Source organism: Falco biarmicus, chromosome 6 (assembly GCF_023638135.1).
Source record: "Falco biarmicus isolate bFalBia1 chromosome 6, bFalBia1.pri, whole genome shotgun sequence".
Classification (NCBI taxonomy): domain Eukaryota; kingdom Metazoa; phylum Chordata; class Aves; order Falconiformes; family Falconidae; genus Falco; species Falco biarmicus.
The window spans coordinates 9757059-9780156 of NC_079293.1; the positions used below are offsets into that span (position 1 = coordinate 9757059).

At 40.3% G+C, this 23098-nt stretch overlaps 1 long non-coding RNA gene across 1 annotated transcript in view; it reads right to left on the reverse strand.

Annotated features, from left to right (window-relative positions):
* Nucleotides 1-16153, reverse strand: part of LOC130151841 (uncharacterized) — a 39498-nt gene extending 23345 nt beyond the window's left edge. The window contains exons 1-2 of the long non-coding RNA XR_008822742.1: nucleotides 15827-16153; nucleotides 6302-6401 (exon numbers count right to left, since the gene is read on the reverse strand). This is a non-coding gene — a long non-coding RNA (uncharacterized LOC130151841). The remainder of the gene's footprint in view (nucleotides 1-6301; nucleotides 6402-15826) is intronic.
* Nucleotides 16154-23098: the final 6945 nt, after the last annotated feature.

Sequence of the window (23098 nt, forward strand, 5' to 3'; positions counted from 1 at the left end):
CAAGAGGTAATTCCCCCTCCCTGTCTATGACAAGGTCCTTTATGATTCATTGTGTTGTTCTTCATCACAGGTCACAGCTGTGAGATCACAGACTGAGTCTGTACATGCAAAACCCAGGAGACTAATTTTACTGCATAAGAAATTCAAGAGCTGGTGTGATTCATCATCAATCACTATTGGTTCCTGCCTACACCAGAAACTCAGCAACAAACAAGGTATGATGTAGGATGAGTTCCTGGCCCCTGACAGTGAAATAAAAGATTTGGGGAAAGTTAAAAAGACTTCAAAGGAAGAGGCTGAACCTCTGAGAAACCACTTGCAAAGTGACTATGTAGCTGTCCCCATTTTGACTGGAGATGTGCTTTTGGCAGAAAGGTAGGACATGTTCAGAGAAAAAAAGTGGTCTTAAGAATATGGCAATGACAACTGCATTTGCTAACCAACAACTTCAAGCAGATTTTGATGCCAAAGTTGTTGAATGCTGCCTAAATGAAGGTATTCAGAAGATCAAAAATGCTTATGGCAAACAATGTTCATTTTAAGTACTCAATGCCTGTGCAAATTAGGATACTTTTTCTGCAACTGAATATCCAAATATAGATATAAGTACACATACTTAAAAAAGCTCACTAGCCTACATTTATGTAGAACCTAATTCTGCCACTCTTAGTGATGAAAGGTAGTAGCTGAATACATGAGTGATCTTATTAAATAAATTTTCCTTTCATTACGAGTAATACTCTTAGGATCAGGTCCAAAGATACTACAAAAGAAATATCAACAAATATCTATTAAGCAGAAGAGCACACAGAGGAGCATACAGAGCTTGTTTTGTATTTGTAAACTGACATGCAAGGCAAATGAAAATAAATCTAATCCAAGCCCAAAGGCAAAACTGGCTTTTTTATTGATACAACAAAGCAATGACTAACAAACCACTACTCTGGTCTTGCATTTCTAAAACATACATTTCTGAAAGCTTGGCATCACTGAATTGGTCACAAAACACTGAAAAACAAAATTTGCCAAGCAACAGTTCGCTGAAGTGGGTTTGGTTTTGGTTTTCTGTTTGGTTTTTCTTCTTTTTTGTGTTACTGATGAAACAAGCCTACATCAATGACCCTGCTATCTTGTAATCCTAGATGTGTTACCAGGCAACCTTTATATGCAGCGGTACCTAGCTTGCCCCCCTCTACAAAGATCCTAAACCTCCCAAATCTTTCCACTCCATGCAGTAATGAAAGTGCCATCTTTCTACTGCTAAATGCTTACTTGGGTGTTTTCCTTAAAAATTTCAGAGTGACAAAATGCTGGTTATCCTTTCCTGAACATGCTGCTCTTCAGTTCACAATGTGATCAGTTAACAGGCTCTACCTGCATATACTTATATTTTCATTCAACTATATACTTTAAATGAGGCTACATTTGGAAACTAAAGTAAATTATTCAGAAGCTAGTAACAATGTCAACAAAGGCAGTATGAGTCAAAAATGTATGAGATCTGGATTACTATACAAAAAAATTTATTACAAGCCAAACATACTTTTGTATCTTCAATGCCATACAACTCTGAAACAGTAAATTAGAACCATAAAATCGTAGAATGGTTTGAAGGGACATTTAAAGGTCATGTAGTCCAACGCCCCTGCCATGGGCAGGGACATCTTTCACTACATCAGGTTGCTCAAAGCACCATCTAACCTGGCCTTGAGCACTTCCAAGTGTGGGGCATCCACGGCTTCTCTGGGCAACCTGTGGCAGCGTCTCACCATCCTCATTGTAAAAAGTGTCTTCTTTATGTCTAATTTAAATCTACCTTCTTTTAGTTTAAACTGTTACCCCTTGTCCTAATACTAGTGGCCCTGGTAAAAAGTCTCTCCAGCTTTCTTATAAACCCCCTCTAAGAATTGAAAGGTTGCAGTAAGTTGTCCCTGAAGCCTTCCTTTCTCCAGGCTGAACAACCCCAACTCTAAGCCTTTCTTCATAGGAGAAGTATTTCAGCCCTCTGATCATTATTGTAGCTGCCAGTTGTCTGTAGCTTTTCTGAGGTATCACCAAAAGATGCATATTTAGCATTTAGATAATGAAAAAATGACAAGAGTAATGTTTTCTGTATATTTTCTTAAGGTAGATGTCACGTACTGACAAACTCCTGAATCTGGTGGATCAAGACCAAGAGTAAGTTGGAGAAACTGCAAAAGTGTAACTAATGATGCTGGAAGAAATAGCGACTAAATGGTAGTCAGCATCTTCTTGCCAGTGCAGGGGGTCCTGCGTAAAAGGAGAACTTTCCAAGGAAATCAAAGCCTTGCAGTTAATCATGTCATCCTTCTACAGTGAAGCTCTAAAATGTAATGCAGAGGACACAAAACCCATTCCAACTGGGCTTGACTGTGAGACTTTAGTGAGATTGGAAGATGAGGTGTTAAAGACTTCTGTGTACACTATCCATCAAAACCTGACAACCTGAAACCACTGTGCAATTAGCAGCTACCAGCACAGTCTTTCTGATGGATTCCCAGCTAGCGATAAATCCAGCACAAGCAGAGAAACTGCCACCTATGCTGGGAAAAAAAATCATAGAAGAGCAGCACTGCCATACATCATGTATTTTACACCCTGAGTTGAGCTTTTTCCATGGAAGAGTCTCTGGTTTCTGTGCCACTAGGAACTCTTTACCAGCTCAATTTCGGATTAACATCCAGAACTTTTTAAATTAAGTATGAATATGGATCTTCACACACTTCTACAAGCCTGAACAGGGTGTCTTACCACACTACAGAATGGTCTTAATGCCTGATCAGTCACTCCTTTTGAGTCTCCCCCTGATCCATGCCTGAAAGTGTCAGTGGAATCTTACAAAGCCAGAGACACTCAAAGCAACAAACATCCAGCAGCAGGAGCAACTAGGGCATGAAAATGCACTCTGGAGCAAGGAATAGCAATGCAATAAGCAAAATGCATTTATAAAAGCTTAAAAAAAATCTTCAAGAGAGCTAGCAATGATACTTCAGAGGCAGGTAAACACGTCAGTGTAATGGCAAGAGGGAGATAAATGAACGACACTGTACACTTGGAAGCCAATCTACTTTATGGTATTTTTAAACTGCAGGGTAGATTAACCAACAAAGAACAAACCCTTTGTTCTCTGAGGAAATTATACAAAAAAAAAAAAAAAAAAAAGAGGAATCACTAAGCACTCAAACCTGCCATGTTTTAACTGGTCAGCACAGTTCCACTTTTTTCCTCAATAGCACATGTGTGAAGTGGAAGGGCTCCTCACACAGGCATAGACATGAGCAAAACAGGACATTCACACACTGGATTCAACTTGAGGGGTAGAAGAATGGTCTGAGAAGCAGAGCCCTGCTGTGATTCTGGGGTACCCTGAAAGATTACAGCCAGCTAGAAGGGAAAAAATAGTTTTGACTGGAACAACCTAGCATCTGGAAAAACACTGCATCTACTCTGTAGCCCGGAAGTGGAAAAAAATGAGCAATCAGAAAAGATATGCTTCTGTAGAATTAAAAAAAGCAAACAAACAACAAAACACAACCCTGAAAACATATTTAAAATGAGTAATTTCTAAACACCAGCAACGATGTTTCCTAAGATGTGATTTGTAGTCACTGAACTCAGTGACAGCTCCTGACTCTGTTTAAATGACTAAAAGACCCCATGAAGGACTTTCCAGCTCTAATTTTCTATGAATCTACGTTAATATTAGCGGTGACTAGCAAGGCCAGTTCTATGCATTTTGAAATTGGTTAGACTTCCTATCAGCTTAAAATGCCTTCAGTCAAGCCCTTTTGTCCTGAATTTTGAGATAATAAGTCACTGAAATTATAGAATCATGAAGACAACAGCAGGGAAATTTGTTCCTGATGGGTTTTATTCATGGTACTACCTTCCTAAAAATTTGAATTTATGTATGCCAGTTATTATTAATGCAATGTCTTATAAAATGAAATAATTTAATTGGCTAACAGGAAGACATTTATAAGATCTAATTGAGACAATGGTAGAATGGTTCACACCGACATTTTAATCTACGACGAAACACAGAAACAATTTTAAGTGAATTTGTGGCTGAACTGGAGTCTCATGAACCAGAGGTTCATTATAAATTTATAATATATAATATATTATATACATATCACATAATATATGAGATATATTTATGTTATGTCATTGTAAACTTGTAATATTATGTAGACAAACTCAAATACTATGTTGTATATATGACATGACAAAGTTGTAATGTTGGGCTCACTGCAATGTAATACTACTTTGTCCAAAGTTTCAAAGAGAAATGTACTTGAGAATCTGCATGTCTTTTTGAAGTCTCATCTTGCCCTGACACTACAGATCTATGGCTGGAATGTTACTTACAGATACTGAAGTGAAGGAGCAATCTGGTTTTATCAGGCTTTGCATTACTTTTTCTTCTGTGACCTCATGTATATTTTTCTTGTTGGCTCCTTGGGATTTCTAATGCCAAAACTGTTCAGAGGGCTTTATATTTAACCATTATAAAATGTCTTTCCAAATGGGTGGCAATTTGGATTCTTTCTTTCCTTCTCATGTACTATCACCAGTGCTGATCAAATTCCCTTTTTGGATAAATCTGTCATCCTCTCTTATTATGCCTCAGTAGCTGCATCTCAAACAATCAGTGATGCTGGTGAAGGGTATAGAGAACAAGTCCTATGACAAGAGACTGAGGGAACTGGGGCTGTTTAGTGTGGAGAAAATGAGGCTGAAGGGAGACCTTATTGCTCTCTGCAACTACCTAAAAGGAGGTAGTAGCAAGGTGTGTGTTGGTATCTTCTCCCAAGTAACAGGTGATAGGGCAAGAGGAAAGAACCCCAAGCTGCATCAGAGGAGGTTTAAAATTACTATTAGGAAAAATCTCTTCATGGAAAGGGTGGTCAGGCAATGGAACAGGCTGCCTGGGGAAGTGGTCAAGTCACCATCCCTGGAGGTATTTAAAAGATGTATAGATGTGGCATTTAGGGACATGGTTTAGTGGTAGACTTGGCAGTGCTAGGTTTACAGTTGGACTTCATGGTCTTAAAGGCCTTTTCAACCTAAATGATTCTATGACTCTTCTGTTCATGGTAAACAACAAAGAGAAGAAATCACTTCTCTCTCTTGTTTCAATCGACTCTGAATATTGCTTGAAGAACTGCTATGTATATAGGTAGTATGGAAACTCTATTTTCCTTCCTTCTGTCCTTCATTAATGCTCAAACACAGGGCAGATTTTGGTCTCTACAAAACTCTTCCGAAAGCATTAGATGCAGTATGAGTCTCAAGACTTCTGCACAAAACACACTAATAAACAGGTGTTAATAGTTTCCAGTCAACTTTCAGTGCTTACAGCAAATAGGGTAAATTGTAAAAAGCATATAAATGGAATCCTGTAAATCACTGTGAATGCTATGCAAGGTTGTGGATAAATTTTAAATAAAAGCTATTTTACAGGAAACCGACTGATTTTCCTTACACAGAATTTCTACTTAGTTGCTGTGATACATGTTCAAATGCAAAAGTTTCAGCATTTATGCCTCTGTGTGTAGGACATGTGTGTAAACACATTCTTCTCTTGTCTTCTTCCAAATAAAATGTCTCAGTATTTATACCACTATATAATACATAATGTATTTTCAGTTTGCATCTTGTCACTGTAAATCCAGTCTTTTTATGAAGAGTTTGCTTTGTAGTGAAATACACAACTGGAGCTGAGCTTGTGAAACCAAAGGCATGGTTTAACTATGCCCAGCTGATCTGCAAATGCAGAACAGATGCTGAAGAGAGACCATGCCAGCTGAGAATCAAAAGTCACACAGAAATGTCAATACAAAATGTGACCCTTGCTAACAAGTCCACATAGTTTTGAAGAGTGACCTGCTAAATATTCTTCTTTGTGTTAGCCTGTATTTTGATGTGGGCATACTTATTTGTCCTTAGCTAGGAGACAAAATAGCTCAATTAAGCAGAGGCCCCCATAAAGGACAAAAGAATAAAACTCTTCAGATCCATCTCAAGTTTTGTACTTTCAGCGTATAAACCATCAACTAACCCAACAGACTGATAGTCTGGTAATTGTTAGATGCCCTGTATTCTTCTGAAAGGAGAAATACTAACAGAGGATGCAAAAATATGCATTTCTGAAATACCACACAGATACTAGGTCACATTTTGCCCTGGAGCAATCCCACTGTTTTTTCCAGCAGGGAACTTGGTTACCCAAATAATTCTCTTAGAGTCTTTCTAAAAGATACAACAGTAAACATACCTGTTTGCTTCCTGGAGATGAGAGACTCTGGCACTGGCATGTAAAGCAGCACCCATAAACGGAAAGCTACATCCTCCTTGCTTCCAGGCCCATACTACTTCTGTGAGAGCACACAGGTTGATAAAGTTTAATTTATTAATGATAATTGTCCAAAACTAGATGTATGACAAACTTCTTAATTTGTAAAACCCACAATATGCCATGAGCAGAAGGAAGGAAACAAATAATAAAGAGCGGGCAAGGAATGGGGTAAAGAGCAGCCAGGTTCAGTGTATCTAAAAGATCAGACTGTAAATTGAGAAAAAAGAAAGGATACAATTACTGGATCAAAGAACAGAAAGTCTAGCAGTAAATTAAAGAGATGACAATGAAGTAAAACATGGCAGTGGTGTTAAGCATGTGAAGCTATATGAAATTGTATGAACCTGAGTGAGTGAAAATGAACTGTGAAGTGGAACAAACTGGGAAGTTCTGTAGGACCTATGGGAGGAACCTGGGACTGGTAAAACATACAAAAGAAGAGGTTTTGCTGTTGTTTTAATTTTGTTGCACAGGTGCTGTTTACAAATGAATACAGTTGGTTTGTCCATATCAAATCGATTACAAGTGCTTTGCTGATCTTTTCCCTCTAACTTCAGACTACTTAACCTTGTATTTAAAAATTACTAACTACTGCTACATCCTGACTTCCTCCTCCTGGCATGGTCCAAGTTAGATCAACTCATCTGCCATTTTCAGCTTTGGTGTTGCAAAGTTCAAAAAATTGCAATCCGAAATGGCATAAATATGACAATGGTCATCCTAAGAGGGGCAGCATATCAGGGGACATGAGATCTGGCACTGGCTGTAGCTTCTATTCTGAAACAGTTTGGTATACAGATGGGACCTATATGTTCTCTGCCATGCTAACAGCAGCCATCAATCTTTTGCAGAGCTGTCACACTGTTAAAAACAGGGAGCATTCCACAAAGTAGCGTATCAAGAGCCCTTAGACATGCAGCCGAAGAAGTTTAGGACAAACACACAGCTATGAATTTGCTTTTCAGTTTCAGACTCTGCTAACTAAATACAGTGTTTCTAAACAGACCCAGATTACCTAACAAACATCTAATTTCAAACCAATGTGTCTAAATCCTTTCTCCATAAAGTTTGTATTTTGCTCATTCCATTGGCCTTATGAAACTATTTATAACTTTTGTTAGTCTAAAATTGAATTAAGCATCACTGATGAATTAACATCAAATCATGCTTTGAAGCACATGGATGGATCAACAAGAGGGTCCTCACTTTGGAATGAAAGCTTTGCAGTGAATGAAAGTCATTGTCTGTTCATTGTCAACATGATTTAATGCTTACCTGCACAGCTAGTTGAGAAATCTGTGGTGACCCTCCTGAAGATACCCTGGTGTTCTGCTTTTGTTTCTCTATGGTCTAGTTTCTCCTTAACACTTTATGCATCAGCCTTGGACTTGTAAGAAAAAAAAAAACAAACTAAAAAAACCTAAAACCCAACAAACAAATGAACAAAAAACTTCTCCCTTGTCTATTTCTCCTATTTTACCAATGAAGTTTGAGCTTTCAGCAGATGTGGAGATGACTTTTTTACAATACACCAGCTATAGGCACTGATAAGAAGCAGGAAAGTTTTATAAGGAGAGACGAGCCAGGAAAACAGCAGTGAGAAAAGTCCATCCACCTGTTTTAGAGTTATTCCTAAACATATTATATGGACCAAGCTTGTTTCAAGCCAGTTCAGCAAATTCAAGCAGAGGAAACACTAGGGACTTCTTCTCAAAGCCTGGAGATTTTATGGCCTCGCATGAGCTATCAAATGTACTGGAGAATGGTCTCAGCACAGTGAATGTTGCTGCATATGGATGAGGTGACTGTTCCTGGTGCACTTCTCCGAGAGCCCAGAGGGGCCATGATGTGGGTCCTCTGACCCCAAGTGCTGATGGCTTCATCAAGGAGCAGGGCTGGAGGACTACCCTGCGGAGCAGTTTGGGAAAGTGTTCAACACTGTCATTCTGAGAAATGGTGAAAACATATGTGCTTTCCTGATTGTGCCAAAGGGTAACATATGTGAGAAGATCAACTTTCTCTGTAGCATGTTGGAGCATTCCTGTGCTCTGGTCTGCATTTTCTTACCACTCTGTCTGAGGGGGATAGGAGGAAGAACCAATAGCCTGTAAGAAAAAGCAAAAAAACCCAAACACCTGCATAAATGCACCTCCCTGAGACTCTTTCCTTTTTTCCAGTGGGTCTTGCCTCATGGTTTGTGCAGTTTGCCTTGGCTCAGAGAGCACAGATTGGTCTCTCCAGGATGTCTGTGTCCTCCTCATACCTTCCTTAACAAGGATATCGCAGGGTTGATGTATTTCCTCCTTCTCCAAGGTTTTCAGAATGCTCCCTGTCCTTCACAACATGGATATGTAGCCTTGCCCAGCCTGGCATCCATTCTGAAAAAATACCACCAAATGAGGACAGACTCTCAGGTCCTTTGAAGGCTTCCTATGGCTGTGGCAAAACTGCCTTAATTCCTTCCTTTCCTTTATTTCCTTTCAATGTTTTCACCCAGAGGCAATTCTGTTGGTGGACTTTCTGAGAAGGACAGGCAGATAGCAGATAGCCAGGAAATGTTTCCCACATCAGGCAACCACTTAAGACTGCAGCAAGATGTTCCCATTTTTGCATTTGTATTCTCACAAAGCTGGGGGAGGAATATCTTGGAACAGGTCATGCATGGAAATAAGTCATAGGAACATAACTCCTTGGACCGACCAGTGGTCTGTCTATTCCCATTTCTGCTTCTGACACTGGCAACAGGAAAGGTTGTCTAAGGAGAGGAGGAGATCCTGACCTCTTCCTGCAGTCCATTCCTCTGTACGCTTAGGGGCACCTTCACATACTCTACATATCCAAGTAACAGACAGGCTCGAGGCTGCTGTTACCTCAAGGGAACAAAATTCAAAATTGTGAGCAAGGTGCAACGGCACAGCTGTGGGCACAGGGGCTGATGGGGTTCCCAGCATCTCTGACCTCAGAGCTGTACCACAAATTCCCACCCGGCACCGTGACAGTGACACGTCCTGCCCTGCCCCCAGCCCCTTCTCAATAAATCCTTCTTCTTAACAAGCGTAACCAATTCTACAGAGGTGGAAAATACGGCATGAAACAGCTGCCTGGTGCCTCATTTCCCACCACACCGCCCTGGCAGGTGCGCTGAGGTGGGCTGCGGGCAGGCCACACGCGTCCCCCGGCACCCCCTGCACAGCAGCCCTGTCCCAGCAGCCGGAGGGGACAGCCTGGCACCCACCACTCACCCTCCTGCTGCACACAGCAGACACCTGTTTCTGCCTGCCTTTGCGGTATTACACAGGGTTTGTAAGCCGCAGTTAATCAGCCATCAGTGTGGCAAATGTAAATAAGGCTGTGTAAAAGTGTGGCTGTGTTCCAGTGGTTTCCCAGAGCAGCTGACTGGGAGACCAGTGAGTGAAGAAGGGAAAATGTTTTTCTTTAGACAGCCCTGACGGACCTGTGCTACGCATGCTGTCCAAGCTCCTTTCTGCTGTCGAGTCACATGCACGTCTTTCCCATAGGCCACGATCCACAGATGTAGCTGCCCTGGTTGAGCCAGAGAGTGCTCAGGAGATGTGAATTCAGTTCAGGCTGCAAGGAGCCACGTATCTCTACCACGACGAAGAGTCTGTTTTTTTTCTAGCCAGAAATAAGGCTGATGCTACCTGCATCCAGAAACTGCTGACACATCTAAGAGGAATTGCTGCTGAGGAGCTTGCTGTAGCTTTCCAGTACTTCTTCAGAACTGCTTTGTGCTGATGGGCATCACTGCAAGACCTCTCGCAGCCCACTCAGCCCCCCTGTTCCTGGGGACATGGATACCCAGACTGCGATAACGCAGGAGTCATCTTCTTATCTCCTGCATGGCACTCACCTCGCTGTTGGTCTTGGATACATTTGGCATACACTGGCCAGGTCTTTTCAGTCCCTTGAAAAGTAGTATCATGTTTCTGACATCTTGATACAGTCAAAATGATGTAAAGGAGCAAGGCTGCAGAAGGTGACTTTGGCTCCTGGTACTTATAAACACCTCTGTGCCATGCCCTTTGTAAAGCTGACTCCAGCACATTGAGTTGTTAAGATTGAAATAGGAAAATTGCCTTCCCAAAAGACAACCACAGAACCCAAGACAAGTACAGGATTTCTTGTTCTTATCCTTCATCTGAAAAAAGGATCAAAATTTCCTTTATCAGACAACTGCTTTTCAACGTGTCTGTTTTGCTCTATGCCATAACAAATGTGCCATCCTTAAGGCTTACAATAGCTGTGTGTACAACTACCTCTGTTGGTTAAGAGACTGACCTGTGTTCTATTAATATTTATAGATTTAAATTTTTAATACACAACAATTCTGCATTATTGAATAGGTAACTTCCTGCATTTTAATGGTTATGGAGTAGGAGTGGGGTCTTTGTAGTTAACATTGCAATAAATGTTTCATGATTAAATAAAAAGTTTTTACCTCTAACTTCCTCAACCAAAAGCCTCTCGGACAACATGTTGGTGCAATGGTGAGGAATTCTCTCAAAAGATATATGATACTATATTTGTGCCAAATTTGCTTAAGGGATTTCAATGTGTGGTACATAAGGATTTTCCATAGCTGGAAATATTTAACGTTTTGTTTTAAAGTTGCCAAATTTTTCAAACATCAGTTTGGAATTACTCTACTCAGTTTTGGCAACAACTGGATTCTTATTTGCAAAATCAATCTCCACGTTTTAGAAGGTGCATATTGGCAAAAGAATGGATTCAAAATATTCACTTGAGTTGGCATCCTGGACTAGGACTGGGATGTAGGTTCAGGCTTCCATTTATTTACTTTGAAATCAAGGCCTTTTCTAAAGGCTTTAATAGCTGCATTGTAAAGAATTTGTATATTGGAGGACAATATGGGATTTCAAGATCTTTTAGGTGTTACATAAAAATATGAACCGTTTGGAATAAGATGAGGTCAGGTAATTTCTTAGGGAAAATCCTGTGCATTTAGTCATTACAGTAACTGACATTTTTCTTCTTCTCGACCAACTGAATATTGTCAAGGTCTGTTTTGTGCATTAAATGGTGGCAGAACACATGAACAGTGAATAACAGTTTCTCTGATATAGGAAACCTGGTGCTTTTTCATCTTCAGGTGGGCCAGGATCTTCACAGTACCACTCAGGTGGGCTGTTATTGCATCAAGAAGTGCTCTGCTCTTCAAATAATGCAGTGAATCCAATGAATTATCATTTAGGAAGAAAAGGATACTCGACGTGAATACGGCAATCACAGTCTAGTCTAATATCACCTAGTATAATTTTCTCGGATTGGCTTTTAATGTAAAATTTGTACTGCATAAAACTTAGTCATGTCAAGGTTTTTGGTTTTAAAAATATGAGTGTGATTTGAATTAAGGGTGTACTAATGCACAAAGCACACTTCTCCTTTATTTGGATGATTTTAATGGTGCTGTCCTCAACTTGAAAAAGATCTGCAAAACCCCAAGCCCTTTTCCAATATCTGCTTTCTTTTACATCTGCTTTTATTTGTAACTTTCAAGTACAAATAGGTCCAGCTCATCTTATATTATTGTTGGAATATAATTATGCCTGTAAGCCAAGGATTCAGCTGATGGATTTGCCACAGTAATTCTTTATTTACATGATATCATGGCTCTATTTACCCACAATGAATGTAAGGAAGGTTACAATTCTTGCAATTTGTGCAGAAGAGTTGGTGTTGCTTTGACAGCATCTCATACGAATTGAAGAAAATTGGTCATATGTGTGCTTATGAGGTATACTTCAGTGTTCGGAATGGTCCAGAATAGTCAATAATTCATAACTGTATATTTGGAATTTGAATCATGGTATCATCACAGAAGGTTCATCACAGAAAATTCCTCCAGTTTTAGAGAAGAAATATTTACTGAGGAATTTGAAAACAGGGCAACCCAACCAGTTTCATTTTCTATCCTGTGGTGTATCTACGTCCCAGCGGCAGTGAGGTGAATGTACTTGCACGCCGTGGCTGAAACAGCAAATAAACATTTCATGGTGCTTGATGAAAGGGATTGTATTATTTTAGATTCCTTCTTGATGCTATTCTCATGTTGACTTCACTGAAAGCAATGTCTGTCAGTAGACAATTGAGAAATTAAATGTGTTCCTAAAGCAAAGCAACAAATGACACTAGCCCAGTTATATTATACTTAAAGCAATTATAATTATTGATAAAATATTTAGGGTGCAATGCTTCCTTCTGGCTCAGATTTCACAGCCCCTGAAATCCATCCCATTCTGTGAAGCTCAATTCAATTTCATTTTTTAACTTCACTTGCAAATAAATATTTTGTTGTCCCTTTGAGTGTGAATCAATTTAATAACCTAATCAAAGATCAGAGCTTTCTGCGTATATGGAGTATAATAAATGTATGCCATTTTCCTGAAAAAGTGTACCAAAAGAGAGTAACACTTCAAGACAGACACTGCTATATTTCATATCTGGACACTATATAAAATAGCAAGACACCCACTCTCATTAGACAGTTCTGTAAAACAAATACCAGGCAATAACATTATTTCCTTGCATCTTCAAAAATGCAAGCTGGCAAGCTCTCCTGGGATGTGATTAGCAGCTTGTCAGCTGGGGGTACTTACAAATGAAATTATTTCTTTAGCTATTAACCTTTGACGACATCAGTAATTCCCACATCTAGGACACAACATGGTCTGGTAACGGACATGGAGGAGGAACGTGCACTGACTCATGCTGCAAGCAGCCACACTGAAACACAGCTTTTTGGATGGGTTTAGCTTCCATGTCAACAGCTAAGCAAAAGCCATGTTTTCAGTCGCAGTCAATAGCTCATGGCTCCTGCAGTCATGCTATTGGGAGATTTTCAGAAATATTCAGGCACCAGCTCCTCTGAAAAACCTACGTATTGCTTTACGTGCTAGAAACAGCTGCAGTCTTCTAATGAGCTGCCCCTTACAGACATTTCTCAGCCTCAGGGAAGACTGACTCAAAGGCACTGCCTTACTCTGCGATTCCTCTGCCGTTATTTTCACTTACCCCTTCCCTCACAAACCTTTGCTGCCTGTGTTTTACTGCTGTCACAGCTCATCCCTATTTCAACGGTAAGTGTGGACTATTTTATTTTGTGCCTGCCCAGCAGAGTGGCATTCCCTTCCTGCTTGAATCCTCTGGGCATGACTCCAGTACAAGGAATGTCTGTTTGCAAATTACCCTAGCACTGGGAGACAATGATATACGACCTTTCACAATATTGGGCGAGGTATTGATAAAAGTCATTGATCCCACGTTTGAGTGACTGTTTCACCCAGGAAGAGAAGTGAAATAAAAAATCTGACAGTGCCTGCAAAAGCCTGTGCCAGTTCAGAGACATCGAAAGCTTTTCGTAGTTCTTTTGTTGACCTTTTGGCCTCAACAGAGTTAACAGGTATCATGATATTGTTTGTCTGCTTTGTTAAAAGAGCCTTCTTCTATGCAAATAACTTGTTTGTTTGCTTGTTTGGGTTTTGCGTAGAGAAGAGACAATTGAATTTCAGGAAACCTTTTGCTCATGCGAGCAGCCCTCAATGACAGGGCCACTGCTCCCCCAGGTAGGAAATACTTTGCAGATGAAACAACGGGATCTGTGGGTATGTTTTCTCAGGCTACGAATGCACGTTACATAGACAGTTTTCTGTTTTGGAAGAAGCCTTTCTAGTTTTTAAATGAGTAATCACCTACAGGAATCAGCTGTTACTTCTTGGTGTTTTTTACTGAAACGTCATTAGTGGCTTGTTTTCTTATCATTAAAAAACAACTAAGGCTGGCTCCCAAACAGCAAGTGAAAAACATATGACCTTGTAAGTCAGCTTTTAATACTTTCAGATTTACAACTGTAACATCCTATGTTACCTGAAACTAAATGTTCCATAAAAATGTTTTCATTTCTTTTTGAGCTGCGCTGCGTACACATACCGATAATATTATAGCTGGTTAGGTGAGGTTATGTAATGACAACCTATTTCTGAAGGAGCACGTAGGCAAATTTCTGCCAATGACATACAGACAGTCATCGACAGAAATTTGCCTATAAATAATGGAATCAGCATGCATGCATGCTAAATTGCGGTAATAAAGATGCTGGCCTTGGCAGCTGAATTCGTGTTAAAATGCAAAAATAACTGTGTTTTGCTCTTAGATCTGCAAAGCCAAAACGATCTCTGGTATCACCTGGGCAGGGAGATGTGTGTCAGAACAAGTTGCTGGCAGGATGTAACAAAGCAGCAGTTAAGGAGATAGCTGAGAAATTTAAGTATCAGCTCTGCAAAAAATGTGAATATTGAGAAAATATTTTCATACCAAAGCCAAACAAACCAGTCAACACTGATTATGTGCAAGAGGTTTCCCATGCAGGAGATGCTCCGTTGCCCAGTACACTCCATCTCCCAAAGAATAATTCTGTTTTCCCACTCATCCATAGTGCTTAGTGACATCTGCTATACTGTTTCTGAGAAACACTGTGCAGCATTTCTCCCTTAAATCAAAAGATACGACATTTCATATTTTTTTCTCTTTAAAATTTATTTTCCACATTTAGTATGGTATAAAAAAATCCTTCTTTGTTAAGGTCAGCAACTTCACAGTTGGCCTTCATAAAACACTTCCCTTAGCCTTCCTGGATAATGCTGTGCCTCATTGTTCCCCTTGCCAATACTTCAGACTGCAAACTCAGGTTTGCTCAGGTTACTGGAGCCAAACCGGTCACATCTTTGTGTCCAGTCAGCATTTCCCTTTTAGCCTCATCCTTAGGCTCCCTGCTCATGGTTATTCTTGGTTAGTTGATGGCAATGGACAAATTAAAACGTTTTAAGGGCTGAAGCATGTCTTACTGGAGTCCTATTTTCTTTCACATTCTGCACCTTTAGAACAAAACCAAGCAAGCCTCCCACTGTAGTCCCATCATTTGAACATTCACATGTCTGGAATTAAGCCACAAACAAGCCCACCCAGGTCCATATAGAAACGCTATAATCTATATTCTCTCCCCTCTCCTGCTATTGCCCCCTAACGCTTGATTAAACAGGCACAACAGAAATGAACAGCAAGTTAATCAAGTTTCTCTCTAGTAAATGCAGAGTCACATTTTACTTATCATCTAGTTACCAAGGTGCTAAACAGGAACTTGGGACTCCTGTGCCCCTGAAATCCCTGATTTTTAGCCTTGTTGATAAAAAAAGAGAAAGGTGGCACAAGGCATGGTTCAAGCCAAGCCTCCCCAGCCGGGACACCTCCCAGGTTTCCCATCTCAGAGCTCTGGCTCCAGAGCAAAGCCTGGACTCACCCATCCTGCCACCTACAATGCTTAAGCAGCACCAGCCCATGCAAACTTTACAAAAATTGAGCACACTGGCAACCCATCCTCCTCGGGAATGACTGCAGGCTTCCACTCACCTCTGCCGAAGAAGAAGGAAAAAGATTCCCTGCGTAGGCATCTGCACGGTCAATGAACTCATCCGGTCACCTCTCACATCACTGTCAGGGAAATATGCTGGCACCAAACACACAGAAATTAAAGCAAAAGCCTTTCCCTGCTGGACCAATCAAGTCTGACAATTGTCTTGTGGTGGATGCCAGAGGGATTCTGAATATTTTGGCAGAAACGCTGGCTTTTTCTAGGTGAGAATCTGCCTACATAGGATTTATGCAAACATTTCCTCACTTGGTTTGTAACCACCCCTTCACAGCTAAGCAGTTCATCATTATCGCCAATTCTTTACATAGTTCTGAGTTTAAAATACTACCACTGCCTAAAATAAGAGGAATTTCAATTACAGTGCTCTCTGAAATGAAAGAGGTGGAAGCCAGTTTGACAATTTAAGCTGATAGCTGAGATACTGCCTCACCAGCATTTTTGGCACCTGGCCTAGGGAGGAAGTAACGAGAGGACGGGAAGGGACGAAGAGAAAGAAGGAATAAAGAAGGGTGCGAGCGATCCAGTCCACTTAATATAATGACATATATTCCCTGTAAAGGGACCTTCATAGTCAGTGGAAAGAGAGCTGTGCTTCTTAAACACTACAGAGAGTGTTCTCATCCACGGAACAGAGGCATCTCTTCCTTTTCATTGACAGCATAGGGGATTCGGGTGTTTTCAGGGAGTGATGAAGCACTAAAATGAATTGCCTCTCTTCCTTGGAGAGCACAAAGAGGTAGTGGGAAATATCACTTTCACTCACTTGGAATACGGTCCGCCTCATGCTCTTCTAAGAATGGCACCCACTGGAGCAGAGCATACTGCTGAGGGATCATAAAACTTGACTTGGAGGTGTGGGGGAAGAAATCAAATGAGACCAGAGTTGCAAGAAAGCCCTGGAGGGGACACTGATTTACACCTACTCAGAACAGGCACTTCAGAGCTGGTATTAATAACAGGATAAATTATTCAAAACAAGCAGTCCATGGGAGTGGTTGGCAGGTCAGAAACTGCATAATGACAGTTACAAATAGGACTGTGAGACCCTAATGATGATGCTCTGCAAAAAACAAAACAACCCCAAACCAAAAAAAACCCCAACAGATCACAGCTGGGGAGTCCCAGGTTGCAGCCCTGAGCTCCTAACTGAAGGAACAACATTGCCAGCCACACGGGGAGCAGGTACCCAGTTATACAACTGATACAGCTGCTCAGAGAGAGAACGTGATGTAAAGAATTATACCTAGCATGATAAAAACAATCAAGCCTGCAGGTCACAAATGAAATGTACCTGCTAAGCCAGAAATGACTACCTTGGCTGGCAGCCAATAAAAAGGGTAGGTCATAACTCTACGTGCAGGCAAGGTAACACTCAGGTAGGAAATAGGTATTTCTGCATTCACACCTGAACTGAAAGCACCAGCGTGTGAAAATTGATTCACCATCCAGGCAAGTATACAAAGTGCTTTAGAAAAGGATTCCTGAGCCCTCCGCAAGCACAAGATCAGGCATACAAAAGAACAACATTAGCATCAGCAAACCATCTCTTGTAGGTGCAGGTACAAATTGCTGAATTAGGCACTGGAAGTATTGTCTTGAAAAGTCCTCAAACACCCCCTCAAACTGAAGCAGAAGCCGTGCTCTCAGACTGAAAAAAGTGTTCTGCTGCAGGGAGAGGTGTGTAGGGGTATCAAGCATTCAGAAAGTTAACTAAGGCACAAAACTTGTAGGCATTGCTGGGCTGCCTAAGCATCACGTGAATGTAGCTGAAGCAAGAACATTACAGAAGCAGAAGTACACAGAAGTATAAGAAAGCCAGCACACTTCAGATCAGTATTTAGCTCACAGTTACACCAAATCTAGCAGCACATTATGGAAAATCTAGAATGCCAAGCAGCGTTACTGTTCACAACAATGAGATTTGCTTTATCATGGTGGATATGACAAGCTCTCCCCTCAGTGCAAACAGCCCTGTGGAATCAAATGGGAAAGCAGTAAGACCGTATTTGTAAATGCATCAAGCAACGTTTGTCTGAAGCTGAGGGAAACATTTTGCTACAGAACTCAAACTGGCCAGTATAAAGAACTATTAATAACTGCAAAACATGTCATTTAGAAAGCTAAATAAGAATCACTTCTGGATTATACTGTCAAGACCAACATATTCAGGGCCAAGATGGCAAACAGGAATCATTTGCAACTGATCCGCAGGATGATGGGGAGGGCAGAGCCCAGCAGTGGTTCCAGATTTATTATCCTCTGTTGACATAGACTTCTCATTTCCAATATGCAAGAATTAGAGACAGAACAGAAGGCACTGAAGCTCCTTTGGCCAAGCTGTAAAGATTGCCAAGTGCCAGCTGTGGTCTGGTCTTTCAGTCCTTTGAATAAATGGCCACAGCTAATGCAGCAAGTCGTCCTGGTATTCAGGACTTTCTTTGTGACCAAGAAGTGATGTGTCCCTTCTGGAATTGAAATGGCCCAAAAGAAACTGGCCTGTGGAAGAAAGGCCCACATGTAATCTCTAAGGAAAGAAGGTTTGCTTGTCAACTACTTTAAATGTCATGTATTCAAACAATGTACGTCATAACATAGAGACAGTATCTTTCAAACCATCAGTTTTCTCATTTTTCTCCAGTAATTTCTAGGTTTCCCTCTGTGATATCAGATATGCTGCAGTTCCTATGCAGGCGGTTGATAGGAACACCATGGATAAATGCTTGATTCTTCTGGAACAGCCATGGCAATCTCTTTCTGTTCTTCTCCCTCACATTTCCAGGGGATTAAAACCCTGGGAAATGTCTGTTTACCTAGTGGGTAAGCATATTACATACCATGAACATCAGTGCCATGACAAAAAAACCTTCAAAATGTAAACTCAGTGAAGGCAAGCTGTCCACAGAAACGTGCCATGCCACTGGCAGGCTTCAGTGCCTCTGTGGACTGGAGTAAACTATGCAGTTTTCAGTGACTTCCCCTGCTGCCTTTGCCATTACTGTCTCTTCTAGTAATTTCTCTCTGATATTTTTTAAGAAGAATTAATCTCCCAGAGCACCTTTCCCTTGTTTTTACAGATGCAGATCTTCAGATTCAGTTTTAGCAAGCTGTCAGTGCACTGTGCAGAAGACAGTTGATAAATTCTGTATCTTTATCATAATTTGAATCACTGTAGACTAGTGACTTAATGTTTCAATGTAATCCTCTACACATCTACAATCAGAAAATGCGCATTTAGAAATAAAAATTGTTTCAAAGTGCCACCAACTGTTGTTTTTGCAAACTGCAATTCAAAGAATGTGTTTTTTAAATGCTTCTACTGGATGTTATAACATTTTCTGATATATAGCACACAACTTACAAGAACAAGCCTACATTATCCTTTTCCCAACTAGACAAGCAGCACATTCCATTGTAACAGGTCCCCTATGGCTAGGTTTCAAAGGCAACACAATACAGTACACCAGGCACACCTTTTCTGTCATTTGTGAAATCATTTTTTTCAAATGCGTGTGTTTTAGTGACAAGCAGATTTCCAAAACTCTCAAGAAACCTCCAAAATTATCTGAGAGAACCAAGTGCTAAGAGTCTGGTTTGTGTTTTAAAAATGTCTCCTATTAATGATGTGTGAGTTCCTAAGCATTAAGTACATGCTGAAAACACCATGCTCCAGTGCTTTGCCTTCACCTCCTCCAGACTTTAATTTTCACTCTTCTCAAACTTTGCTTTTCTCAGTTCCCTCACCCCCTGCTTTTTGATTTCTCCTGAATCAAGCTGGACTCCCCACAAGAAGAAACTCTTCTGTGATCTGCTGACAGTGAGCAATGAAACAGTCCTATAAAGTTTAGCAAAAAGGCATAGCGGTACTGATCTGTTGGTGCCATGAACAGGGTAAATAATCACAGTTTGCCAGTCTGCACTGCACATTAGTAATCCAGCTTGAGACAGTCTTCCAGGACACTGATGGTTACAACTTCTGGTGAGCTGATCTTCATAAATTGCAGCTCTAAATCAATTCTGTTTGCTTGCTGTGATCATATGAAATGCATCAACTGTTAAATAAATCAACGTGACCCCAAAGATTCCTTGGCTTAACATCTTATTATTTTGTGGCTATAGGCTGATTAGGCATTTAAATAATTTCCTGTGATAGCATCTGCAGTATTTGAATATGCCAGATTCTGAACACAAACCTTTAGATTTCTCCAGTACTTCAGTTGCCAGCAATAACAATAATTAAAATAATAACAACCCTCCCTTAGTTTTGTTGATACCATTTAGTTTTTTCCAGAGAGGACAAAGTAGGCATTTTACTGGTTTGAAATAAAATGTGTTCTGCAAGGTCTGAGTTATTCAGCTATTGACTGGTGCAAGCATTCATTTTGAAGAACGGTAAGCTACTCCAATGTTCTCAGTTCAAATTGATCCAACAGAATGAGACCCCCTTTGAAGTCTGAATTCCTCTACATTTTTTCTTTCAAAACTGCAGCTCTGAACCCCCTGTAGATGTAGCAGATAATCAGGGCTGATTGATTTCTGAGTGTGTGTATGGAGAACAGGGAGAGAAACAACGCAGTGACAGGAGAGGATGCAAAGTTCAAGAACGTCATAGGCATGTGCCAAGGAGACCTTTCATAAAAGCAATAGAGTGACTGCGGAAAAGCCAGTGAGAAAAAAGAGTGAAGGATACAGCTGAAAGGTGAAACAAGGAAATTGTAGCTTAGAGGAAACTGCCCGTGCGACGACTGGGGGAAGGAGAAGTTTTCAGCAAAACTGAACATGGTTAAATGGAGGAGACAAAGGAGAAGAGGGTGCAGATTTGCAGAAGGTCCCAATGCCATGGAAAGTAATCTGCTCAGTTTTCTGTTCTGAGAGATAAGGATCCCAAGGCAGCAGATACTGACAAAACACTAGATGTCTGAGATGTGTGCCAGTTCCTTTTTCTTAATAAAAAAAAAAAAAAAAAAAAATCGAAAGAAACAAATTAATAGTTTGATTGAGAAAATCACTGACTTATAATGCCAAGAATTTTCCTTAGAAGAGGAATTCTGATTTTCAAGATTATCTCAAAGATTTATAATATTTTTTGACTGTTTCAAATGAATAGAAATATCCAGATCCTCAAAGCTGCCACTGCCTTATTGGTAGCTGGCTTTATCTCTGAACTTTCTGGTATAAGAAAAACAAAACAAAACATAAGACATTAAGAAATGCCTTTATTTTCATTCAGTGTTTTACAAGCGACCATGTTATTATCAGCTGGATAAATCTCAAGTGCTGTGCAATAAGACTTCCTACTTTTGACTGGTCTGACAGATACAGTTTAGACTACATAACATCCACGATTACCACTGCCACAGAAAAGTATGACATTAAATAAAAATAAGGCTGGATTTTGCAAGTAGCATTGCACAAGCAATGGAGAACAGAATGACAATTGGCAAACAAAACAAAATCTTGAGAATCTGCAGGGTAAAATATCAGGTTTCTATGCCCTACACTACTGAGGTTCTGCAATATTGTTTTCCTTTCTGGTTTAGATCTAGGAAAACCTAATTATGATTCATTAAATGACTCTTCTGGTGTCAACTTAGGTGACAACAAATAAAAAGTATATCCTTTTCCTTAATGAGGAGTAAATTTGAATTTGTAGAGCTGCAGCCAAAGCCTACTGTCCATGTTTAACATTGGTTGGCAGAAAATATATCTTTTCAATTTTCCTTGCTTCCTAATCAACTGCTTCAGCATCCTTTCCCCACAGTGCTTTCAAGACGGATATGTCTCACCATTTCATTAACACAGACTTGAATAGCAGTGCTTCCTTTTGTAACAAATTAGCATTACTGTAGTGTGCAATATGAGTTTGAATCTCATTTACATTAGGATCCTTCATACCATTCTGACAAAAGAGACATTTTTATAGGGAAAATCTAATGTATGCTGCAAATATTTAGTTGCAGAGGCAAGTAGGCTAAGGCAGCCTCCCTGCTTTTTGCTGCGGCAGAGACATGTAGCACCAAATCCTCTATCCTGCCCTGGCACAGCCTGCAAGGCTTTTAACAGCACTCATCAGCACGGGCCAGGCTTTCCGCATGTATCGATGGCTGAATGTTGACCCCCAAATTCCTCTTACCAGAGAAAGATTGTGAGTCTTTTATTCTCACTAATGAGGGACAAGACGGGGTGAACAGGTTTGGGATTTCGCTGAGACTCCCACACCACAAAAACACATTTTGCACCACACAATCACATCACCCATCAGAGGTGGTTATCAAAGAGAAGCTGAACTCAAGTGCGTTACTACAGGCTGATTTCCAAGCTTGCTGAAGACTTGAATTTCTGACTCGCCTGCAACAAATGAAGTAATTCCCTATTCTTTACTTCATCACCCTGATTATTACAAACCCACTTCTACTGAAGTGGTCAGGTGTCCTTTAAACCCAATATTAATCGCAAACTGCAAACCTCTTCATTTGACATTCCTCATGGCTGTTTGAAGAATGAATAAATATCCTTCTGCTTTTCAGAAAAACGCCTCAGCAATTGAACTTCTTATTAAATCCTTAGATTAGTAAGAGCTGTCCTGTCATACAAATACTCTATTAGCATGTAAAAAAAAGAAGCCACTGAGTGTTCCTTCTAAATGAAAATCATTATTATGAAGATCATAAGATCCACAGGATTTGCCTAGCACAAAAGTAATCTTTAGCAAGTTGCACTGGGTAACTAATAGGAACAACAGTCAGAGTGACAGCATTCTAACACTTCGCTTTCATATGCGCTAAGGACAAACTTTGCCTTGGTCAATGATCTAAACAGATCATCAGTTTTGCATCAGTTTTGCTTTCTAGCACATTATATCCCCCCTTTATCTTCAGTCAGACCAGTGAAATGCTGCTGTTTCCTGTTCTATGCCTTTTCTGTCTTCCACATTCCCGGCGATCCCTCGTAGCTCTTACTTCATTAGTTTGGTCCCTATTTTCTCTAATTCCTGTAATTTTACAGCAATTCATTCTGAAAGCCAAACAGCACGCTGTCAGAATCAGGTCACCCTTATTTTGTTAACACATGGTGTTGGCCAGTGGCATGACAAGGCAGGATCCAAATCATGGTATTTTAACCCAAATGGTGATTCTCCCCACTCCCATCCACACACAATACTTAAAGTGGCAAGTCTGTATCAAGACTGACAAAATCTTCATGGCCTTAATAGCTAAAGCTACCTTTTGAAAATTCAGTCATTACTATTTACT